This window comes from Eriocheir sinensis, chromosome 10 (genome assembly GCF_024679095.1).
Source record: "Eriocheir sinensis breed Jianghai 21 chromosome 10, ASM2467909v1, whole genome shotgun sequence".
Taxonomy (NCBI): Eukaryota; Metazoa; Arthropoda; class Malacostraca; order Decapoda; family Varunidae; genus Eriocheir; species Eriocheir sinensis.
This window is the reverse complement of record NC_066518.1, coordinates 4,294,121-4,316,609: the sequence shown is the minus strand read 5'-3', so window position 1 is coordinate 4,316,609 and position 22,489 is coordinate 4,294,121. Positions and strand designations below refer to the sequence as shown.

The window sequence follows — 22,489 nt, the reverse complement described above, 5'->3', positions numbered from 1 at the left end:
TTTCTTCTTTTTCTTCTTTTTCTTCTTCTTGTTCTTCTTCTTGTTCTTTTTCCTCTTCTTCTTTTTCTTCTTCTTCCTCTTCTTCTTCTTCTTTTCTTCTTCTTCCTCTTCTTCTTCCTCTTCTTTTTCTTCTTCTTCTTCTTCTTCTTCGATGTGGATATAAGCCCATTATTTCACTCATCCAAGCCAGTCGGTATCTAAGTCGTCTAGTGTCAAAATGGTGAGTCAGTTAAGTACCTCCATATTGCTGGATCTATATCAGTAATTGTTTTTTTGTTTGTTAGTTCGTGTTACGTCTTGAACACATTGCTCTGGTGGTGTTTCTTGTGTGCATCCTTATCCACGTTATCTTCGTTCCGTCATGTCGCGTTTCTTGTTTCCCTATACATCGTTTTACTGTAATGGCGCCACACCTCACAGGACTTGCCCCTATTCATAAAGGACAAACACCGTGAGACAACTCTATTCATTTCATTCTAAAGACCCCCATAATTCCTTCCCCTTCTGTCTCTCTTCGGCATATGACCTCAGATGTTGCGCCGACTAAACGAAACTTTCCAACTTTTTCCATTCCAGAGAGCAACGAACAGCAATACACATGAAACCTCAACGACCGTATCACTAATATTACACTTACCACATTTATTTTCATTTGTTAAGTCGTTTTTTTGACTAGACACCAAGCTTCTTCGTCTTTGGTTATTATAGTGGGTGGAACAAACTACCATTTTTACGGCGAAGGAGGTGGCTTGGGGGGAGCAAAAAGAAGGTACAGAAAAGCTCGCTGCATGGCACTACTCTGTTCATTCTCCTTTTAGGGCTTATCAAACTTTGCACAGATCACAAGGGCCACTCAGTTTGATTCTCCCACTCTGTCTGGGCACACAAAGCCAGCCACCGCCGAGCACCATTACACGAGCCAATGGTAGATGACGGTGTGTAGTGACGGACATCTATATAAGGCCCCCGTATCAGCCTTCTAAGGGGTACATAAGTGACCAGGCCGGGCGGGATCACATGACCGCGTGGCTGAGGGTGGCCTATACAGTGGCTAACCTCTATATAAGGCTCCCGTATCAGTCTTCTAAAGGAGAGGTCTTGATGCGAGGGACTGATCTTGTCACGCCTGAAAGCTCCTCGTAATGGGGTGAGTCCATCGTGTTAGAGAGGCAGGCAACACAGGGCACGCCGGGTATACTTAACTTGACCCAAAAGAAACATAACTTACATTTCGCCTAAGCTATCCCAACCTTCCTTCTCCTATATACATGTCCCTGTCACCATTCCTGGCCGCGTTGTAATCTAAGCTTGTCTGACTTATACATTCCAGGTGAGGCCTCGCTGGCGTAAGGTGAGGCGTGAGAGTTGTTTGGTGACTAGACTTGCCATCTCTCCTCCCGAAACTGACCCCTCTTTCGGCCACCTCCCACCTCCCACCTGGAAGGGGAAGGGAAGGGAAGGACGGGCGGGTGGGGGGCGGGGCAGGGGGCCAACAATTTTCTGACCTCCCCGCTGCGGAAACGTCATCCCTCATAACTAATGTCACTCTTTACCGTAGAAAGTTATGCGTTTTCTCTCCTTTTTTGAGTCGCAGAGAGGGATGAGGCGATGGATGGACATGGTTGAAAAGACGTACAATTTTCTCTGGATTCTCTATTCCAAAAACGTCATCCTTCACAACGAAACCCACGATGCGTTTTCACGTTTCTTTTATACTTTTATTCAGCTAGTGTGACGAACTCTTTTGGAATATATGAAGACCAGTGTAGGAGGCGTTCCCATCTAATTTTCCGTATTCCCTATTCCTAAAACGTCATCCTTCCCTCAAAACGAAGCCTTTCTACGTTTTATTTTTCATTTTTTATTTTTTCACCATTATTCAACAAGTGTGGCGAACTCTTCTGGAAAACATTAGGACGAGTGTAGGAAGCGTCGCCATCTAAAAGGACACAGCTGCCTCAATATGGAGTGTCGCGGAATGGGCTGAAGGAGTCTTGAGCTACGATTCACTTTTGAGTTCTTCGTCCACGTCATGCAAATTTGAAAGAGACAGAGGAAGAAAGGACCCAACATTAAGCTCTTTCTCTATAATTTTCCGAGCGTTGTGAAATGGACAAAGAAAAATCCTGACTTCAAAATACCATTACTTTTTGTTGCTTTCTCCTCAGTGACGCGGATTAGGAGGCAAAAAAGGGAATAGCCACATGAAGGCGGCTCAGGCTGGACACAAAACCTGGCCGCGCCTCGCCGTCGCCAGGGCCTCGAGGCTTGGCCCAGCGCGGCGCCGAGGGTCACCACAACACACGCCAAAGGTTTCCCGAGGCTCCGGTTGCCGCCTCGGTGTCGGTTGTCGTCAGGGAGTCGTGACGTCACAGCGCGCGCCGCCGAAGCGAGGGCGCAGCTGTGTCGAAGAGCAAAAAAGCGAAATGAAAATAATGAAAAAGTTAACGTATGTCCGCGGCGAGGAGCGAGGAGTTATGGCGTCTGTGTGTGACGTCAAGGGAGTGGCGGGCCCATCACTGCGTCCTGCCCGTCACGCCCCCAGCCGGCCCTAATACTCCCCAGATGCCGCCCGACGCCGTGTTTACCGAGGCGGGCTTGTCATCGCGGCCTGTTGTGCCCCGCGACCTTCCCGGCGCTAACACGAGGCTGCCCCGAGACAACAAAGGGCGGCTGCAGGATCCCAAAAGCATTAATCCCGCCCAAGAGTCAGACCCAGGGCGGAGGCAGCGCGTCGGGTCGGGCGTGGGGGTGTGCCAGGGTGAGGGAGGGAGGGAGGGCGGCTTTTGTAACGGCTACTAAAACTTGAGCATGGGGGTTCTTGGAGGTTTCTATCTGTACGGTCTGTGTTCCTTTGGGCTTTAGAAAGTTATGCTTGTTGGTAGTAATAATGTACACAATTTATTTTTTATAATTTTCCATATTGCTTTAAATGTATTCATATATCCCTTTCAGGCACTCATATCCTTGTGTCTTTTCCTTTCTTTCGTATCGATCTCCTTTGCTATATGTATTTCTAGTCCCATATAATTTTGCACATTCTCCTCCGCCACCTTCTTCTTTCTTCGCCTCAACTTGTATCATCTTCTTTTCCTCGCATTTTCTTACGATAAAGGAAGCAGCTCAAGGGAAGAAATAAGAAAATAAAAAAAACGCTATGTGCTGCTCCCGTGAAAGAAAGCAGAGATGAGTGGACAAAAGAGAGGTCAATTTCGAAAGGTCTTGATACTCCCCGGCCTCTTTGACTCTTCTCCTTCAGGGTTTTCAATACGACTCGACATCCGTAAAGGCCAGCGAATCTAAATGCGTTCGTAGGGTAATGTTGAGGTAAGTGTATTTCTCTTGTATCACCTTCGTTTCTTCACCTTCTATCTGTTCTCCTTCAGGATTTTCACTAACATTCAACACCAGAACATCGCCAGCGACTTCTAATGCGTTCTTAGGGTAACGTTAAGGCAATTGTATATATAATTGTATATGTCTTGTATCATCTTTGTTTCTTCACCTTCAGTCTGTTCTCCTTCATGGTTTTCACTAACATTCAACACCAGAACATCGCCAGGGAATTCTAATGCGTTCCAAAGGTTGTGTTACGGTAAGTGGGTGTATTTGTCTCACACCGCCGTAGCCGTGTAAACAAGAACGAGAAGCAACGAACAACGACATACACGAGGCCTCAACGACTCCCTGCTCCATCAGCGACAGATCCTCCCCGTCCAAGGCCCTCCCGCCCCTCCTTTCATCTCTCTCCTCTCTCTCCCGGTCTTTGTGTAGCTGAAATTACTGGATTTATCTCCGTCTGTGTGACTGAGGAACGGGACTAGGGAGGAGGAGGAGGAGGAGGAGGAGGAGGAGGAGGAGAAAGTAAGAGTTTGCCGGCGGGGTGGATGTGAGAGTAAGCTGGGTAGGGGGGGTTAAGTTTTTCGGGGTGGCTTCGGGATCTTCAGGATGTAAAGCACCGAGCGTTGGGGTTCCCGACAGCGTTGCTAAATTATCGTACTCATCGCATTGTAATTTCGTAGTTCTGACCGATAACTAAAGCAAAAAAGCACAAAGAAACGTCAATAATTAAGAGTTTTAACGCTAACTTCAATTTTCGATCGTCATTTGTGAAGGTACGAGAGTTTGAGGCTTAAAAATGATGAATACAATATAGTGAATACGATAATCTGGCAACACTGGTTCCCGAGGGAGGATCTACGAGGTGGTGGGTCGCGGCGGGTCGTGGCGGGTCGCGGTGTCGTGTTGCGGGGAGTCGAGCGAGGGTCGTGCAACACCATTATGCAGCCGTCACAGTCTGCCACCCCGGATTGTTTTCTCGGGTCGTCTCGGCTGTCTTTCTTTCCCCTATTTCATGCCTGTCTGACTAGTTCTGTTCTCTTTCTCTTTCTCTCTCTCTCTCGCTCTCGCTCTCGCTCTCGCTCTCTCTCTCTCTCTCTCTCTCTCTCTCTCTCTCTCTCTCTCTCTCAACAGTTCACTAAAGTAGAAACGCAAAGTCTTGGTGGCATTTGACTTAACATAATTTCACCTCGATTTAAAAACAGACCACCTCGTGTGTACAATAGGATCTGTGTGGTCTGAATATCTATGTAAATCTATGTAAGTATCCCTCCTTTCACCTCCAGTTTCCCTTCTCTATATCACCATTTCCGTCCCTTTAATTCACCTCTTCTCTCACCTTTCTCCCTACCGTGTTTACCTTGCCCACACAGTCGCCACCGTTTACCTGCTCGTAGACACGCCCCCAAAACACATCCCTGGCTCCTTTTACTGCCCGAACGCTGCCCACACCCGGGTCTCCACATACAAGGCGGTCCACTGTTTCCACTCTCACGTAAGCTCATCCGTAATGCCCAAGAACGGTTTGTCTGTCCATAGCAAATTTAATCATGTCTGTTTTTTTTTCTGGAGGTTTAATCATTCTTTTTTTTGGGGGGGGTCTTAATTTTTGGTCTTCATGTGTATCGTTATTTTTGTTATTTATTTTTGGGTTCATGTTTTTTTCCTTCCTTTATTGTCTGTTACCCATTTTCTTTTTCTCTCCTGCCTATCTTCTTTAGTCCCCCCTCATGATTTCTCTCTCTCTCTCTCTCTCTCTCTCCTTCCCTGTCTTTCATCCCACTTTTGTCAAACTATATTTTTTCCTCTCGCGCTCTCTTCCCATTTTCTTCTTAGCTGATCTTCCTCATCTTTTATTTCTCTGTAATTCCTATCATGAGTTTATTTTTCTTCTCTGTCTCTTGCTTTTCATCCTTCTATACTTTTGTTCCCCATCCTAAAGACTAAGTAAACAGATGAGTAAGTGAATAGAGGAAGGAGGGTGGAAGGGGGTGGTTTGAGGGGAGACTGAGGGGGTAGTGTGAGGAGAAGAAAAAGAAGAAGAAGAAGAAGAACAACAACAACAACAACAACAACAACAACAACAACAACAACAACAACAAAAAAAAAAAAAAAAAAAAAGAAGAAGGAAAAAGAAAAAGAAAATGAAAACGAAGAAAAAAGAAAAAGAAAAAGAAAATCAATTATCGTGAGTCATAAGAACATATGGAGTCTGCAAGAAGCCGGTAGGCCTATACAAAGCAGCTCCTATGAACACAACCCCAACTAACCTCACTATCCATGAATAATTTATCGAACATTTTCTTGATTTTTTTTAACAGTACAGGGAGCAACTCAAGGGCAACAAAAAGAAAGTGTAGAAAAAAAACTAATCTATCCACCGTATTGCCACTCACCGCATGACTGCCAAGCCTATTCCATTCCTCTCTCACTCTGCTGGTAACCCAAATCTTGCCTCTGTCTTTGGAGAATCTAAATTTATCCATCTTAAGCCCGTTACTAAGTATTCCTATCGGCTGCCTTATCACATGAGCTTTAATAACGTCGCCCATATTAAAATTCTTGATCCATTTATGAATTTCGATCAAGTTCCCTCGCGACGTTCGCCTTTCTAAAGAATTCAAATTTAAATGTTTAAGGCCACACACACACACACATCAAAGTACCCCTCCCTCTCCCCCACTCACATAAAAATTATCATCCTCGACCACACACACACACACACACACACACACACACACATCAAAGTACCCTCCCCCACTCTCCCCCACTCACATATCATCCTCGACCACACACACACGCACACACACACACACATATACGCAGTCACCCCACCTCATACCCTCCCCATCCTACTCCCCCCCCCCAAACACCCTCCCCCTCCTACCCCTCCCCACCCACCCCACACACAAATAAGGAGAGGAAAGAGCACGACGATATGATGCTTGACTCCAAGAAACCCAATCTGGCAAAGCATTTTTCTACGGTTTTTCCGCGTCTTTTTTCTCCACTCTTTTTTACGCTTTTTCTACGCTTCATCAGATTCGTTTTCTATTTGCGTCTCTCTCGCCGAGGGATTTTGTTTCCTCGCAGCGTGACTACAAAAGGAAATGGGGGAGGGGGAGGGAGGGGGAGGAGAGGGGAGGGGAGAGGAGAAGAGGGGAGAGATAGGGTTGTAACGGATGGGAAGGGGAGGGGATGGGAGAGGAAGGGATTGAAGATGGTGAGAAGAGGGAAGGAAGGGGAAGGGAGGAAGGGGAATGAAGAAGAGGAGGGGAAGGGACGAAAGATGAGGTGGTAGAGAGGAAGGACTGGTAATAAGGATGGAAAGAGAGAACGGCTGTAGGGGATTGAAGATGGGGAAGAAGAGAGGAGGAAGAGAGGGGAAGAAGAGGGGGGTAAGTAATGGAAGAAGGATGGAAGGGGGTGGTTTGAGGGAAGACTGAGGGGGTAGTATGAGAAGAAGAAGAAGAAGAAGAAGAAGAAGAAAACGAAGAAGAAAAAGAAGAAGAAGAAAACGAAGAAAAAGAAAAAGAAAAAGAAGAAAAAACACAGGAAGAAAAGAAACGACGAAAGAAGACAAAAAAACAAGAGAGAGAGAGAGAGAGAGAGAGAGAGAGAGAGAGAGAGAGAGAGAGAGAGAGAGAGAGAGAGAGAGACGGGGTTGACAAAGGGAAAACAAAAAAGACAAGGACACGTATGGTCGGTTTGAGGTTTCATAAGACATGCGTCACCTCACTGCATCTCACCCTCCCCTCACCCTTCACCCACATCCTTCTCCATCAATACATCCACCTCGATACAGTCTCACCCTAAATCTTCACCCTAGTCGACTAACACCCTGCAGCCATCCTCACCCTATTCACCCTCATTCTTCATGCTCACCTTTTCTCCATCCTTCATTTCCCGTACCCTCCCTCACCCTTGCACGCTTTTCACTGTCTTTATTTCACCCTGTATACGCTTTGCTTCACCCTTTCTCTCTCCCTTACACCCTTACACCCTCCCTTCTTTTTCCACCCTTACCAATGTCTTCCTTTCACTTATACTTTTCTTCTCCGTCTTCCTTCTTTTCTTCCTCTCTCCCTCATACCCTTTCCATACACACTCCCACGGTCACCCTGCCGCTCCCTCACCCCCTGCCTCTCTCACCCTGCCTCGCTCTCCCTGGCAAGAAACTGCTTAAATAAACCTTCGCTAACCAGTCTCACCAGCCTCACAAGACCTTAAGAGCGTGAATCCGGACCTCAATAAAGGTATCGTGATCCTTAGTGACACCGTGGCTTAGCTCTTTCTTGCCCCCCATGAGTGTCGTGTGGCCATTAATTATTTCCTTGGTGGTTTTCCGAGGAGGAGGAGGAGGAGGAGGAGGAGGAGGAGGAGGAGGAGCGTTTCACTGTCTCAAGTCTCATCTCTTAATTAACCGAAGCTTCGTTTAGATTTTTTTTTCTTCTCTTTCTTTTACTTTCAAGATGTAGGATTGTTTTATTTTTTTATTTTTCTTCTTCACTCCTTTTACTTTTTTTTTTTTGCGTTTCTCTGCTGTCTTTTAATTTGTTGTTTGTCTGTTTGTGTCTCTTACTTGTTTTATGCACGTCTGTTTTTATGTGTGTTTGTCTACGTCTGTTTTTCTTTCTGCATTGTTTTGTGTCTGTCTGTCTGTCTGTGTCGGTCTTTGTTTCTCTCTGTCCGTCTGTATATTTTTTTTAAGTAGTCTCTCTCTCTCTCTCTCTCTCTCTCTCTCTCTCTCTCTCTCTCTCTCTCTCTCTCTCTCTCGGCGGCTGTTGGTTTTGTCTAGAAGTGGTTATGTCTTGATTTTATCTGTCTGAAGTGTGTACTCTCTCTCTCTCTCTCTCTCTCTCTCTCTCTCTCTCTCTCTCTCTCTCTCTCTCTCTCTCTCTCTCTCACACACATTTATTTACGGTTTTTCCCCACTATCTCTTTCCTTTCACCTTTCCCTCACCTCTTCCTCCTTTCCTGTCAGTCTTTTCCCTTCGCCACATTCTCCGCCGCGTCCCAGTATCTGTTTGACTTCCCGAGGGAGATCAAATATTTTTCAACCATCTCATTGTGTTTTCCTTTTGCTTCCCCTTCTCTTTCCCTCCGTCTGGGCCAAATGTTCCCTAACCGAGTGTGGGAAAGAGAGAATGTGTATAGGAAAGTGATTGATTATCTGTGTGTGTGTGTGTGTGTGTGTGTGTGTGTGTGTGTCTGAGTAAACAGCCGTGCCTGGTCGTGGGTGAACGGTACAAAGGATGGATGGACGAACGCTGAATCAATCGTGAACTGTCGCTTTCTCGTTTGTGTGCTGCGCGGCGAACACTCACGCGCCGCGCTGCGCAAGACATCACCGCCACGACCATTTTCACGACCCTGCTTCCCGCAACCAAACTTAACTAATCTTACCTAAACCAATAGAACCTAACCTATCTAATAGAGCCTAACCTGACCCAACGTAGACAAACCTAATCTAATCTAATGTGCCCCACCCAGCATCCCCAAAGTTGCACAAAAAAAAATGCTGAATAGGGCGTGCTAAGCGAATTCTCCGTTTTTGTAACATTACTTCTACCTATACGATTATAATTCAGTCTGTTTGGCTTGTGTTAGTATAATTCTAAAACACGTTTGAAATAATAAATAAATTTGATTTCTTACATGAAGTTCTTCCTTGGCGCGTAATTGAGAAATCGTGCATTACGAGAGGTTCTACCCCGAAAAAAATAAGAAATATTGTTTGATCACATTCCTAAGATTCTTGCACTCCATCGCTCGTATTTGAAGCTCTCCCTTCATTGGTCATTCCTTTATCATCGATTCCAAAAATATCAGTATGCCAGACGCATAGGAGATTTCTATGAGCCATGCACTTTCATTGGTTAATAACGATTACATCCAACATAAAATTTTCTCTCATTAGAAGTATGTCAGGGAGGCCGTGGATGAGTGGTCAGGGAGCCGGTGCGGTGTACTGGAGGACCCGGGTTCAAGTCCAGCCCACCGCTAAGACTGGCAACTTTCAAGTCATCGCCGAGGTCATGAGAATACCCACACGCTGTCCTGACGGCCATCTGTCAACCCGGACTCCAGCGAAATTCTCTCAAGAGGATCAAGAGGAGTTCCGTGGCGTCAGTATGAGCCAAGGAAGAATGGCGCGCAACAGGCCTCATCTGGAAAGCATACCGTCACTCTAAGCCGAACGTTAAAAAAAAAAACGTATATAGACCAAGATAAACGTTTTTGCAAGTAAAGTATGTGGAATTCAACGAGTACAAAAAGGGTTTAGAAGCTATTGTTGACTTCTGAATTGGCAATAAGTAATAAATCTTGATAAGGGAGAGCTTGGAATGTGGGGGCACGTCAGTCTTGTATGACTTCGCTTGTAAAAACTAATAGAAAAACGTGTGCAAAGTAAATAGTGTTGGTGATAACGACAGAACATGTTTAATAATGCCTTGGTACAAACGAGAAGAAAGCGTTTGCGGTTGCCGAGAAAAAGTCCTAAAAAGAGAGGTCTGGGTGGCCCGGTAACTCGAATTTTGTTACGATGACGCAAGAATATCAAGTCGAAACGGAGACCATTAAAATAAAATTCCTCTTTGTGTGAGTAAGTGAAAGGGAGGAGGAAACAGGGGAGGGGGAGGAGGAGGAGGAGGAGGAGGAATACATAGGAATACATAGGAAGAACAGACACCAGAAGACCTATCGGAGGAGGAGGAGGAGGAGAAGGAGGAGGAGGAGGAGAAAAGGAGGAGGAGGAGAAAAAGAAGGAGGAGAAAAAGGAGGAGGAAGGAGAAGGAAAGAAGATGAATAGAAGGAAAGGAAGAAAAAATAAGAAGAGAAGCAGAAGAAACGGAGGAAGAGGCGACAGCTGAGGAGGAGGAGGAGGAGGAGGAAGAGGAGGAGAAAAAGGAGGAGGAAAAAGAAGGAAAAAAGATGAATAGAAGGAAAGGAAGAAAAAAATAAGAAGAAAGAGAATCAGAAGAAACGGAGGAAGGAAGAGGCGACAGCTGAGGAGGAGGAGGAGGAGGAGGAGGAGAAAAAGGAGGAGGAAAAAGAAAGAAAAAAGATGAATAGAAGGAAAAGAAGAAAAAACAAGAAGAAAGAGAATCAGAAGAAACGGAGGAAGGAAGAGGCGACAGCTGAGGATGATGATGATGATGATGATGAGGAGGAGGAGGAGGAGGAGGAGGAGGATAGAAGATGAACAGCAGGCAAGTAAGAAAAAATAAGAAGAAAGAGAAGCAGAATTAAGAAACGGAGAAAGAGGCAAAAACTGAGGAGGAGGAGGAGGAGGCGATGGCGCAGTGCTCAGGAACCGACATGACCTCACACTATTTAAGTTCCTGTTCGATACCCGCGTCCCGCCAAGAGGTCTGAAGGCACTCGGGTATTCCTTAATAGGCTCCATTAGGCAACACGTCGAGAGACACGGAGGATTGACTGAATGTGCGGAGCTTTCTATACGGGAACACACACACACACACACACACACACACACACACACACACACAGATGGAAATATTAATTACAGTCATATATATTTCGAGATTTAAGAGATAATATGGCGTTTCTTCGGCCACTCCCTGACAATACTTTCTTTTTATATGTTATCGTGTTCCGCTTCCTGTTCCTACATTATTACAGTCAGTTAATCTATCTATTTATCTATCTATCTATCTATCTATCTATCTATCAACCCTTCCGACACAGATGAGTAATGGTGCAGAATATATATCACGGTCATACATATCGAGGAGTGACTGCATAACGTACCGCGTCTTTCGCCTCGCCTAGACAATATTTCCCGGGCAAACATTTTCCTGTATACACAACGTCCTATCATCATCTGTCTCTCACTAGCTTAACGCCTCACCGGGCCGAATATGCGATTACAAGAGAACATTATGATTTGTCTTTTTCTGCTTTCATCCAACGTTTCTCAGACTCTTACTTCCAGGGACGCAAAACACTCCATCATTCTTTATCTTCGCTCCTCACAGCTGACTCTATATGCGTCAGTGAGGTTCGCACTTCGAGAACAGGATGGCTTATGTCTTTTACCGCCCCCGGACAGCATACTCTATAGGCGTCAGTGAGGTCCGCACTTCGAGAACAGGATGGCTTATGTCTTTCACCGCCCCCGGACAGTATACTCTATAGGCGTCAGTGAGGTCCGCACTTCGAGAACAGGATGGCTTATGTCTTTTACCGCCCCCGGCCAGTATACTCTACAGGGGTCAGTGAGGCCCGCACTTCGAGAACAGGATGGCTTATGTCTTTCACCGCCCCCGGACAGTATACTCCATAGGCGTCAGTGAGGCCCGCACTTCGAGAACAGGATGGCTTATGTCTTTCACCGGCCCCGGACAGCATACTCTATAGGCGTCAGTGAGGTCCGCACTTCGAGAACAGGATGGTTTGTCTTTCACCGCCCCCGGACAGTATACTCTATAGGCGTCAGTGAGGTCAGCACTTCGAGAACAGGATGGCTTATGTCTTTCACCGTCCCCGGACAGTATACTCTATAGCAGCGTTGCCAGATTATCGTATTCACCACATTATATTTATAATTTTTAAGCCTCAAACTCTCGTACCTACACAAATAACGAAAGAATATTAAAGTTAGCGTTAAAACTGTTATTTATTGACGTTTGTTTGTTTGTTTTTGCTATACATATCAGTCAGAAACTACGAAAATGGAATACGGTGTGTACGATAATTCGGCAACGCTGCTCTATAAGCGTCAATGAGGTTCGCACTTCGAGAACAGGATGGCTTATGTCTTTCACCGCCTCCGGACAATATAACACTAACACACATTTCGCGGGATAGACAACGCTCCTCCGCCCTCTGCCTTCGCATATCGGTGAGGTTTGCACTTCGAGAACTGGTTTATACATCATCGTTTCATCATTTTCCGGACAATATAATCTCGAGCATGCATTTCCTTGTACGCTGAACTTTCTACCACTCTGTTTTTGCGCTTGATAAGGCTGAAAGTGTGCTGACAGGATGTTTACTGTGAGAACTGACGTATATAATGTCATTTTGAAGCCTCCAGGCACTTCATAAGCGCACACACACCCAGCGAGGCATTCTACTCTTCCGCGCTATGTCGTTCCGCCTTCTGTGAGAGTGAGAGGCTATGTGACCTGGCTTTTTACGGTATCATCTTGCCTCTTTCAGACTATAACTCGAGCACACTCTTCCCAAAACACATCTAAAGCTCCAATATCATCTGCTTTTAGGCGACGAGGTGTGTGTGAATGGTCTTAAGGTTTTTATTTAAGAAGTGGCTTTTGTTCTGTTTTCTCGTCGCTTCAAGACTATATTTCTCAATCAAGGACTTCCCGAAACACCAAGACTCCCCTGTCATCTGTAAAGCGTTGAGGTGTGAATTTGAATGTTGTAGACTCGATTGTAAGGGTTTATATTTAAGAACTGGCTTTTGTGGTACTTTCTCACCGCTCCAAGCACTGAATTCCCGGGACATCAAGACTCCCCTGTCATCTGTAAGGCGTTGAGGTGTGAATTTGAATGTTGTAGACTCGATTGTAAGGGTTTATATTTAAGAACTGGCTTTTGTGGTACTTTCTCGCCGCGTCAAGCACTGAATTCCCGAAACACCAAGACTCCCCTGTCATCTGTAAGGCGTTGAGGTGTGAATTTGAATGCTGTAGACTCGATTGTAAGGGTTTATATTTAAGAACTGGCTTTTGTGGTACTTTCTCGCCGTTTCCAGACGATATTTCTCAAGCACACACTTACCGGGACGCCCCTAACTCCCCGCCACTCTGCCTGGGCGCGGCGAGGTGTGAGTGTGCGCATTGGGCCGAGACTAAGTAGCGTGCCGACATTCGCGCCTCCGGTTGATTGCTGTTATTAAGACGCACACCATTAGTTTCTCAGTTAGGTGTCCGTTCCTCCGCCCTCTCCCTCCCTTCTCTCTCCGCTTCCATCCTTTTGTCAGTTCGAGTAGCGGGCTTTTTTTTATTTCCTTTTTTTGTGCCCTTGAGCTGTCTCCTTTGTTGTTGTTGTTGTTGTTGTAATAAAATGTAGACGGTGGTGATATCGAGAACAAAATCTTGAGTATATTTCATTCCAAACACTATATACGGAGTCTTTTCATCTTATGTGACGCAAGGCAAAGAACGGAAACTGTAGATTATTGAGGGCGAAATGGCAGTGCATACATTATTTCTTGAGGGATAATACCCACACTTGCACGGTTCACTGTTGCCAAGTTATCGTAATCATTGCACTGAATTTTCGTATAGTCTTTGACCGATAACTATAGCAAAAGAACTAACCAACATCAATGAATAACAGTTTTAACGCTAACTTTAATTTCCTCTCGTTATATGTGTGGTTACGACCGTCTTGGAGCCTAAAAATGATAAATACAATCTTCATGAGACGCAAGGCAAAGAACGGAGACTGCAGATCATTGAGAGCGAAGTGGCGCATACATTATTTCTTGAGTCTCCGTTGTTCTTATGTTCAATTTGGCAACACTGCTTACACCTAGCGCGGAAGGCATACAGGACATGTTATAAATACGTACTGATTCTTTTCTTCTTATGGGACGCTGGACAACTGACAAACTGGCTTACTGAGGGCGATCCAGTGCTTGGCTTACATATATTACCTGTTGAGGGATCTTACCCACACACACCTTGCAGCGGAAGACTTAGTTAGATTAGTCATATCACCTCATAAGTAAGTTCCGTGTGCGAAGGTAATACTTCTCATTTACCTGCATGTGTTATTCATCCACAGGTGTTTAGTGAGACATGCAGCAAATCTAGAACATTGCCTCCGAGTAAAAAAAAAAAAAAAAAAAAAAGTTAACACGTGACATAACCTCTTTTTGGGGGCCACTCACTCCATCAGCGAATTGCGGTCGTAATAAAGAAGTAATTGCCAACTTCATAAAAATATCAGTTTTCTTACACTCACGTCAACCCGAGTGAAAAACAAATGAGCAAAAGAAACATTAACTCACTTTCATTCACCTCCGCTTGTCACGACTCGGTTGAAAATATTAAGCTACAAAAATGGCAGATCACTTCATTGACAAAAACAGTAAAATTGGAAACGAGAATTCCTGTAAAATCAAAAGGTCAATATGAATTTAGTTTAAGTATACGAGAAAAATGTGTGTGTGTGTGTGTGTGTGTGTGTGTGTGTGTGTGTGTGTGTGTGTGTGTGTGTGTGTGTGTGTGTGTGTGTGTGTGTGTGTGACACATTTATTGCTCCATTCAGTGACTTATCTCTATAAAGCTAATGAAGATGATAAGGAGAGAGAGAGAGAGAGAGAGAGAGAGAGAGAGAGAGAGAGAGAGAGAGAGAGAGAGAGAGAGAGAGAGAGAGAGAGAGAGAGAGAGAGAGAGAGAGAGTAAAATTAAGTTAAAGGGGGAGGAAAATATATACACAGGAGGAGGAGGAGGAGGAGGAGGAGGCAAACGGAAGGAGGAAAGCAAAGAAAGTGAAAGGGTAGGAGGAGAGTAATTATAAGCAGAGGAGGAGGAAGAAGAAGAAGAAGAAGAAGAAGAAGAAGAAGAAGGAGGAGGAGAAGAAGAAGAAGAAGAAGTGTAGGAGGAGGAGGAGGAGGAAACTCAACGGGAGAAGGAAAGAAAGGGAAGAAGTGAAAGGGTGGGAAGGAGATGAAGAATGGGAATCTGTAGTTTGCATGTCTCGTTAGGGCACAGAGGAGCGAGTCTCTTCCTGTGTTTGTTTGTGTGTGTGTGTGTGTGTGTGTGTCTGTTATGGAAGCTGGTTCTCAATACTGGCCTAAGTAGTTATCTCTCTCTCTCTCTCTCTCTCTCTCTCTCTCTCTCTCTCTCTCTCTCTCTCTCTCTCTCTCTCTCTCTCTCTCTCTCACACACACATACACACACACACACACACACACAAATCATAGAAACACTCACGGTAGAATCCTTGGCTGAGGGGAAGGTGGGGGGGTGGAGGAAGAGGAGTGGCCGTGTGTATCTATATGTGTGTGTACTTGTCGTATTTCCGCCTTACAGTAACGTACACACACGCACACGCACACACACAGCAGCGGCGACGAGGGGGGAGGGGCGACCTTTGCGTGCGGCGAGGCGTTTCTGGGGACACAACGCGCTTCTCCTCTCTTTCCCTTTCCCTTTCTTTTTCCTTTTTTTCTTTATTGTAGTCCTTTGGTGCCACTCTGTCCCTCGGCTCACCTGCGGACCACCTGTGCCTTCCGTTCAGGTGTGCGTGCGTGCGTTCGTCGGTGTCTTACGCGCGGCGGCCTTGGCACCGTCAGAAGAGAGTGAGGCACAAAGATAATTACATTTTGCTGTTCACTTTCCGCATTACTGTGGCACCGAGTCCTGGGCCACCAGTTCGAGCCCCGCCACGCACGCTGCAGACACGCGTCTCCCGCAAAAGGCGTCAGGAGGCACTTCGGGGTCACTGGAGGGCAAGCGTGCGGCCGAGTCCTCTCACCTGTCCAGTGTTGTGGGCCGCCAGGCAGACGCGACGTAACCAACCTTTCCACTCCGGCAGCACGCGCGCTACTGGCTGGCTCTGGGGGGGCTGGCAGTGGCGGTGCCGTCGAGAGGGTGAGTGGTGCGCTACTTGGCCCGACGCTCCGCCCCCTCACGACCCATCCTCCGCCCGCGACCCTGCACAGGAAACACTCTGGGGGCGCTGCGGTGACCCGGAGGAGCGCATCTTCCTTCCCCCGTGAATTTAGGCAGAGGTAGCAGTCTGGCATTCCCGGGGAGCCTTTGTCGTGTCAGTCAGTGGGAGGCGATACGTGACGGGGACTCACGCCTCCCCGCAGCCTTGATTAACAGGTGTGTGTGGGGAGGGGTAGGGGGGAGAGGCAGGGGGGGAAAGAGAGAATGGGAAAGAGGGGATTGTAAGGAAAAGGGAATATGGAGAGGATTACTTAGCTGCTGTTGTTGTTGCTGTTGATGTTATTGGTGGTGGTGGTGGTGAGGGGTCAGACGAAGGGAAGAGAGGACGGGAAGGAACAAGGTAAAAGAGAATAGACAAGTTAGCAGTTGTTGTTTTGTATTGGTATAGGTGGTGATGGTGGTGATGGTGGTGGTGCAGCTGCTGAGAGAGGGAGGGAGGAGGAGGATCAGAAAGAGTAATATTAGGCAGTCTGTGATAATAATGGTAGTGGTAGTGATCGTGGTGGTGATAACAGGTAGATAGAATTGAGGGAAAGAATGGGAAAAAGTTAAAGGGGATGAGAAGAGGGAGGGAGATGGGAAAAATGGAGATAGAAGAGGAGGTGAGAGAAAGAGATATAAAGGGTAAAAAAGAGGAAGTGAAAGGATGGGAAAGGGGAAGGGAATAGGGAGGATAATGCTTAACCCTTAACAATGGGAACCTACGAGTCATTCATATTATTGATGGGAATGGGAAAAGAACACGCGTGCAAACAGTGGAACATTACCTTGGTTACTTGGTTAGTAGGTCACGTGGTTAGTCAGGCAGTCAGTTAGTTAGTTAGCTAGATAGTTAGATAGTTAGGTGTTGTTGATGATTCAGTTAGTCACTTTGTCAGTTAATCACTCACTTGTTTGGTCTCCACCCGAAATTGACCTCTCTTTTAGCCATTCTTTACTTTGGTCTGTTGTGTTAGCGGTGTGTAGCGGGCTTTTTTCTACACTTTTCTACACTCTTTTTGTTGCCCTTGAGCCGTCTCCTTTGTTGTAAAAAAATCAAAATTGTATTGAGTTAGCAGTGGCCTCCCCAATCAATCTCGCCTCTCCATATCCACTTATCCTTCCCTCTTTTCACTTTCCTTTCCCTTCCACCCCATGCAGCTAATCCCCTTCCTCACTCTTTCCCGTAACCAGTGCAGCCTAACCTATACTGGCCCTTTCCTTCCCCTCCTCACCTGTGCCCTCAATCCTTACCCTCTTCTCTTCTTCCACCTCCTCCTTCCCAAGCGCACATTTTTCTTCACCGATTAACTGACGATTGTTTTCATTGTCTTGTGAGGGCCTTGAAGACATACACACACACACACACACACACACACACACAAAGAGAGGAGATGAAGCAGCTACATAGCCACAGAATAGATGACTGTCAGGGAATAATATTGTGGGAAATTTGAGTCGCCCCAGCGAGCGACGTGTGAACTAGAATATGTGATGCGGTAGTTTTGTGTTTGGAAATATATGTTGACGTTTTTAGCTTCTCTCTCTCTTTCTCTATCTATCTATCTGCCTGTCTGTATATATTTTATTTATTTATCTCTCTATCAAACATTATCTATATTTATCTATCTATCTATCTATCTGCCTGTCTGTCTTTTTTTTTTTTTTTTTTTACGTCGCTGCCTATTGCGCTGGTAGGCTTCTTCCCGGTGGGGCCTGATGGTCGCCCCAACCCGTTCTGGCGCAGGCGAGTGTTTATAGTGGCGCCATCTTGCATTGGCTCATGCTGCCCTCCCGGAGCTCATCTTTAATCCTAGAATCTAGAGTCCGGGTTGATAGGTGGTCTTCTGGACAGCATGTGGGTAGTTTTAAGCCACTCGACGGCGGCTGAAAAATCCCAGCTTGGTGGCACCGGGCGGGGATTGAACTCGCGTCCTCCTGAACGCGGGGCCATCTCTGTCGACCCAGCCACCGCCTCCTATCTATATATACTCTTCTATTTATCTATCTATCAAACTTTATCTGCCTATCTATCTATCTATCTATCTATCTATCTATCTATCTTTTGCTGCAGCTTTTTATTTTATTTCCTCATTGCAAGATTCTGAAAAACGTCGAAATATCAAGTCCCCAAAAAAGACTAATTATTATCCGGTCAGAAAGCAAAATCAGTGACTCACGTTGAAAGTAAGAAAACCATTGAACTCTTGAACTCACACGTCACCCTCTGAACCACTTCAATAACGTAACGCTGGGCTCTAATTATTCTCATTATGATAGCTTGAGAGTGGAGGAAAAACAGGTTGAGTTGCCTTCTCTACCGTGAAAAAGAAATAAAATAAGTCAATATCGACCGTACGTCAGTGTGTTTTGAGAGTGTGTGTGTGTGTGTGTGGGGGGGGGGGGTAAGAGTGTGTGTGTGTGTGTGTGTGTGTGTGTGTGTGTGTGTGTGTGTGTGTGTGTGTTAGACAAGGCCAAGAAAAAGAAAAAGAAGAAGAAAAGAAGAACAAGAACAAGAAGAACAAGAACAAGAACAAGAAGAACTAGAACATGAACAAGAAGAAGAAGAAGAAAAAGAAAAGAAAAAAAAAGAAGAAAAAGAAGAAGAGACATAAGATCAAGAACAAGATCAAGAACAAGTTAAAAAAAAAAGGTGAAACGGAAACAAAACCTCACAGACAAGCAAACAAACTAACAAACAAACAAACAAACAAACAAACACTGAGAGAGAAATGGAGGCTGGGACGAGACGAGTTTGCAGTGTTTTTTTCTCTCTTCATTTATTTCCTGTTTCATAAATTTCTCTTTTTTCACGGCTGTTTTTTTCCTCCGGCGCTCGGTGCGTTGGCTAACTTTCACACACGCGCAAAATCACCAGCTGTCAAATTCAACTAAAATCTGTTAACTATTGAGAGGAAAGTGACTGCAAAAACATATCCATCAATCTTTCTCTCTGACCTTTTTTTTTACTTACACGCACATTCACTCACTCACTTACTCACTCACTTACACACACACACACACACACACACATACGCTAACTCACTAGTTCACTCACATTCACTCACTCTGCGCTTCTTACTAATACAAACACACATTCACTCACTCACTCACTCACTCACTCACACACACACACACACACACACTCGCTAACTCACTAGTTCACTCACACTCACTCACTCTGCGCTTCTTACTAATACAAACACACATTCACTCACTCACTCACTCACTAACTCACTCAGTCAAGAAAGAAAGTAAAACGAAAAAAGAAAAATTAAGAAAAATAAATAACTAAAGAAGGAAAGAAAGAAATAGAAAGAAAGATAAAGAAAAAAAAAGAATGAAAGAAAGAAAACAAGCAGACAATCAATCAATTAATCATTAACAGCTACAACAAGGGGAGACTAGGCTGCTCGTTTCCCTTTCTCTCTCTCTCTCTCTCTCTCTCTCTCTCTCTCTCTCTCTCTCTCCTCTGCTTACCTCCCCTCTGCGTGCATCCTTCTTACCTCGCGTGTCTCGGGATGACGGGGCAGCGGCGGAGAGCAGTGCCATTACGCGTGAAGGATTGCTCTAAAAACGCCAGGTCTCGCCTCGCGCACGCCCGCCCGCATGGAGTCTGCCGCGCGGCCTCCATGCACTCCGCCCTCGCTCTGAAATGAAAAACAAGAAGAATATGAGAAGTGCTGTAAAAAGTTGTTCAGGAAATAGTTATGGTTGAAGGGGGAGAGAGGGGGAGATGGGATGACGAGGGAATGATAGGGGAATTAAGACAAAGGGAGAAAGGAAGAGAAACGAATAAATGAGGAGAGGGAAAGAGGGAAGAGAAGAGCAGAATCAAGATAGGGAAAGAGAGATGACAGAAAGAAATGGGGGAAGGAAAGAAGGCAAGAGGAGGAGATGAAGAGAGAAATAAGGGAAGAAGTAAGGGAAGAAGGGGAAGGAAAGGATGATAAAAAGAGGGAAAAGAAGGCAGTGGAAGCAGGAAAAAGGGAGAAGAGACAAAGAGGAGAAAAAAACGAGGAACGGAAAAAAAAGCAAGAGGAGAAAGTTATAAAATTAAAAAGAAAGGAAAAAAAAGACGGAGGGAAGAATAGGAAAAGGGCAAAAGGAGAATAGGACAAAAAAGGAAAGTAAAAAAACGAGGGACGGAAAAAAAAGCAAAAGGAGAAAGTTGAAGCAAAAGAAAGGAGTAGAGAAGGGAAGGGAAGGGAAGGAAGGAAGGAAGGAAGGAAGGCAAGGAAGGAAGGAAGGAAGGAAAGGAAAGGAAGGAAGGAAGGAAAGATTGGAGGGAAGCGAAGAGAGGGAAGGAAAGAAAAGTAAAGGAGGGAAAGGAAGGAAAGGGAAGGAAGGAAGGAAGGAAAGGGAAGGGAAGGGAAGGGAAGGGAAGGGAAGGGAAGGGAAGGGAAGGAAAGGAAAGGGAAGGGAAGGAAAGGGAAGGGAAGGAAAGGGAAGGGAAGGGAAGGGAAGGGAAGGGAAGGAAAGGGAAGAGAAGGAAAGGGAAGGGAAGGGAGAGCAACACGGAAATCATCCTCGAATAGAAAGCAGGGGAGAAGAGAAGACGAGAGAAGGGATGGGAGGGAAGGGAGGGAAGGGAAATATCCAACCCTCAGCTTATCCATCCTTCAACCGCCACTGACAGCTTGGGAAAGAGCGGAAAAAAACTCCCCCTCCAGACACGGATAAAAAAAAGTAAAAAAAAAAAGGAAAATAAAAGCAGATAATGACCTTGGAAAACAGACCCCGTAGAGAACGAAGATGCAAAATCCCTGTCCCTCTTGTATAATCTGCCCCATTCGTCTGTCTGTCTGTCTGTTCTTAAGTCCTTCCCTTATTCTATTTTCTCTTTCTGTCTCCTATTCCGCCTTATTTTTTCTACTCGTCTTTTTTTTCTGAGTCTTCTTTTTCCTTTGTTCTATCTCTACGTTCTTCATTTAGTCTCTTTCCTTTGTGTTTCTGTCTCATTCTGTCTCCTCTTCTGTCTTTTGATGATCGTCTGTCCTCCGCCTGTCGCTCCGTCTCTTCCTACATCCACCTCGTTAACGCCGTCTAAGTTCCCTCCTCCCTCTCTCCCGTCCATTGTGTCAGCCTGTTCTCTCGTCCCTATTTTTCTCCGTCCCTTCCTTTCGTCTGCTGCCTCCCTCCCTTTCTTCTCTGTTTCCTTCGATGCTCCCCTTCCTCAGTCCCTCTTTTCATCTATTCAATCCCTATCTCAAGTCAGCATGCACCCCCTTCGTTCTCTCTGTCTGCTTTGCTTCCTTTCTCTTTCCCTTTCTTCTTTGCTCCTTTCCTCATCATCGTCTGTTTCCTTCGATGCTCCTCTTCCTCAGTCCCTCTCTTCGTCTGTTCCATCCCTCTCTCAAGTCAGTAAGCAGCCCCTTCGTTCTCTCTGTCTGCTTTGCTTCCTTTCTCTTTCCCTTTCTTCTTTGCTCCTTTCCTCATCATCGTCTGTTTCCTTCGATGCTCCCCTTCCTCAGTCCCTCTTTTCATCTATTCAATCCCTATCTCAAGTCAGCAAGCAGCCCTTTCTTTCTCTCTGTCTGCTTTGCTTGCTTTCTCTTCTCCTTGGTCCTTTTCTGCATCGATTCCCTCCCTCTCTCAAGTCGCCATGCACCCCATTCTTCGTCTTTGTCTGCGTTACCCCTTCCTCCCCACCCCCTTATCTGTCTCTGTTTCCTCATTTGCTTACTTCCTTATTCCCTCCTTCCTTTCATCACCATCCAGCACTTCGTCTCCTCGTCCGTCATCTCCTTTCCTCCCTTCTGTAGTCCTTCCCTTCATTAATTCTCTCCCTTCCTTTCGTCACGCACCCACCACTTTCTTCGTCTCCTTTTCTCCCTTCTTTACTTCTTCCCTTCATCTGTTCCCTCCCTCTCTTTCGTCACCATTCACCCCCTTCTTCGTCTCCTCCTCCGTCGCCTCCCTGTCTCAATCTTTTCCCTCTAACGGCTCCCGGGAAACCCTCAACAAAGACTCAGGTTACACACGTATTGAATTACTCACTTAGTCACTCACTCACTCACTCACGCGGGCACTCACGGGACACAGTAACTCGGTAAGCGTTTAGGGAACATGAGTCTTATTGGTGGTACGGTGGTTGTTTTTTTTGTTCGTTTTTTTAGTGATGTGTGTGGGGGGATGGGGTATTGTGTGGGGTGGGGGTAGGGGAGTTGTGTGTGTGTGTGTGTGTGTGTGTGTGTGTGTGTGTGTGTGTGTGTGTGTGTGTGTGTGTGTGTGTGTGTGTGTGTGTGTGTGTGTGTGTGTGTGTTCCTTCACTCAAACATGGGAAAAAAGTTTAATAAAAGTGTCGTATGTGTATCTCTCTCTCTCTCTCTCTCTCTCTCTCTCTCTCTCTCTCTCTCTCTCTCTCTCTCTCTCTCTCTCTCTCTCAAGTTATTTGGCCCACTCTCACGTTCTGGCCGTGAGAAAAATGCTTTATCAAGTCTCTTATCTTTTGTCTCCCTCTCTCTCTCTCTCCCGCCGCTCCTTCCCGCCCA

The 22,489-nt window shown here is 45.7% G+C and overlaps 1 protein-coding gene across 4 annotated transcripts in view; it reads right to left on the bottom strand.

Moving 5' to 3' along the window:
* LOC126996473 (G-protein coupled receptor Mth2-like) overlaps positions 1-15,903 on the bottom strand; it is a 127,509-nt gene extending 111,606 nt beyond the window's left edge. For 3 of the 4 annotated variants that reach the window (XM_050856954.1, XM_050856952.1, XM_050856953.1), the window contains exon 1: positions 15,276-15,901. The gene's annotated coding sequence lies outside the window, so the exon portion shown is untranslated. Of the gene's footprint in view, positions 1-15,275 lie in introns of all 4 variants that reach the window. The other variant, XM_050856951.1, reaches the window with a different exon arrangement.
* Between the last annotated feature and the right edge of the window lie 6,586 nt (positions 15,904-22,489).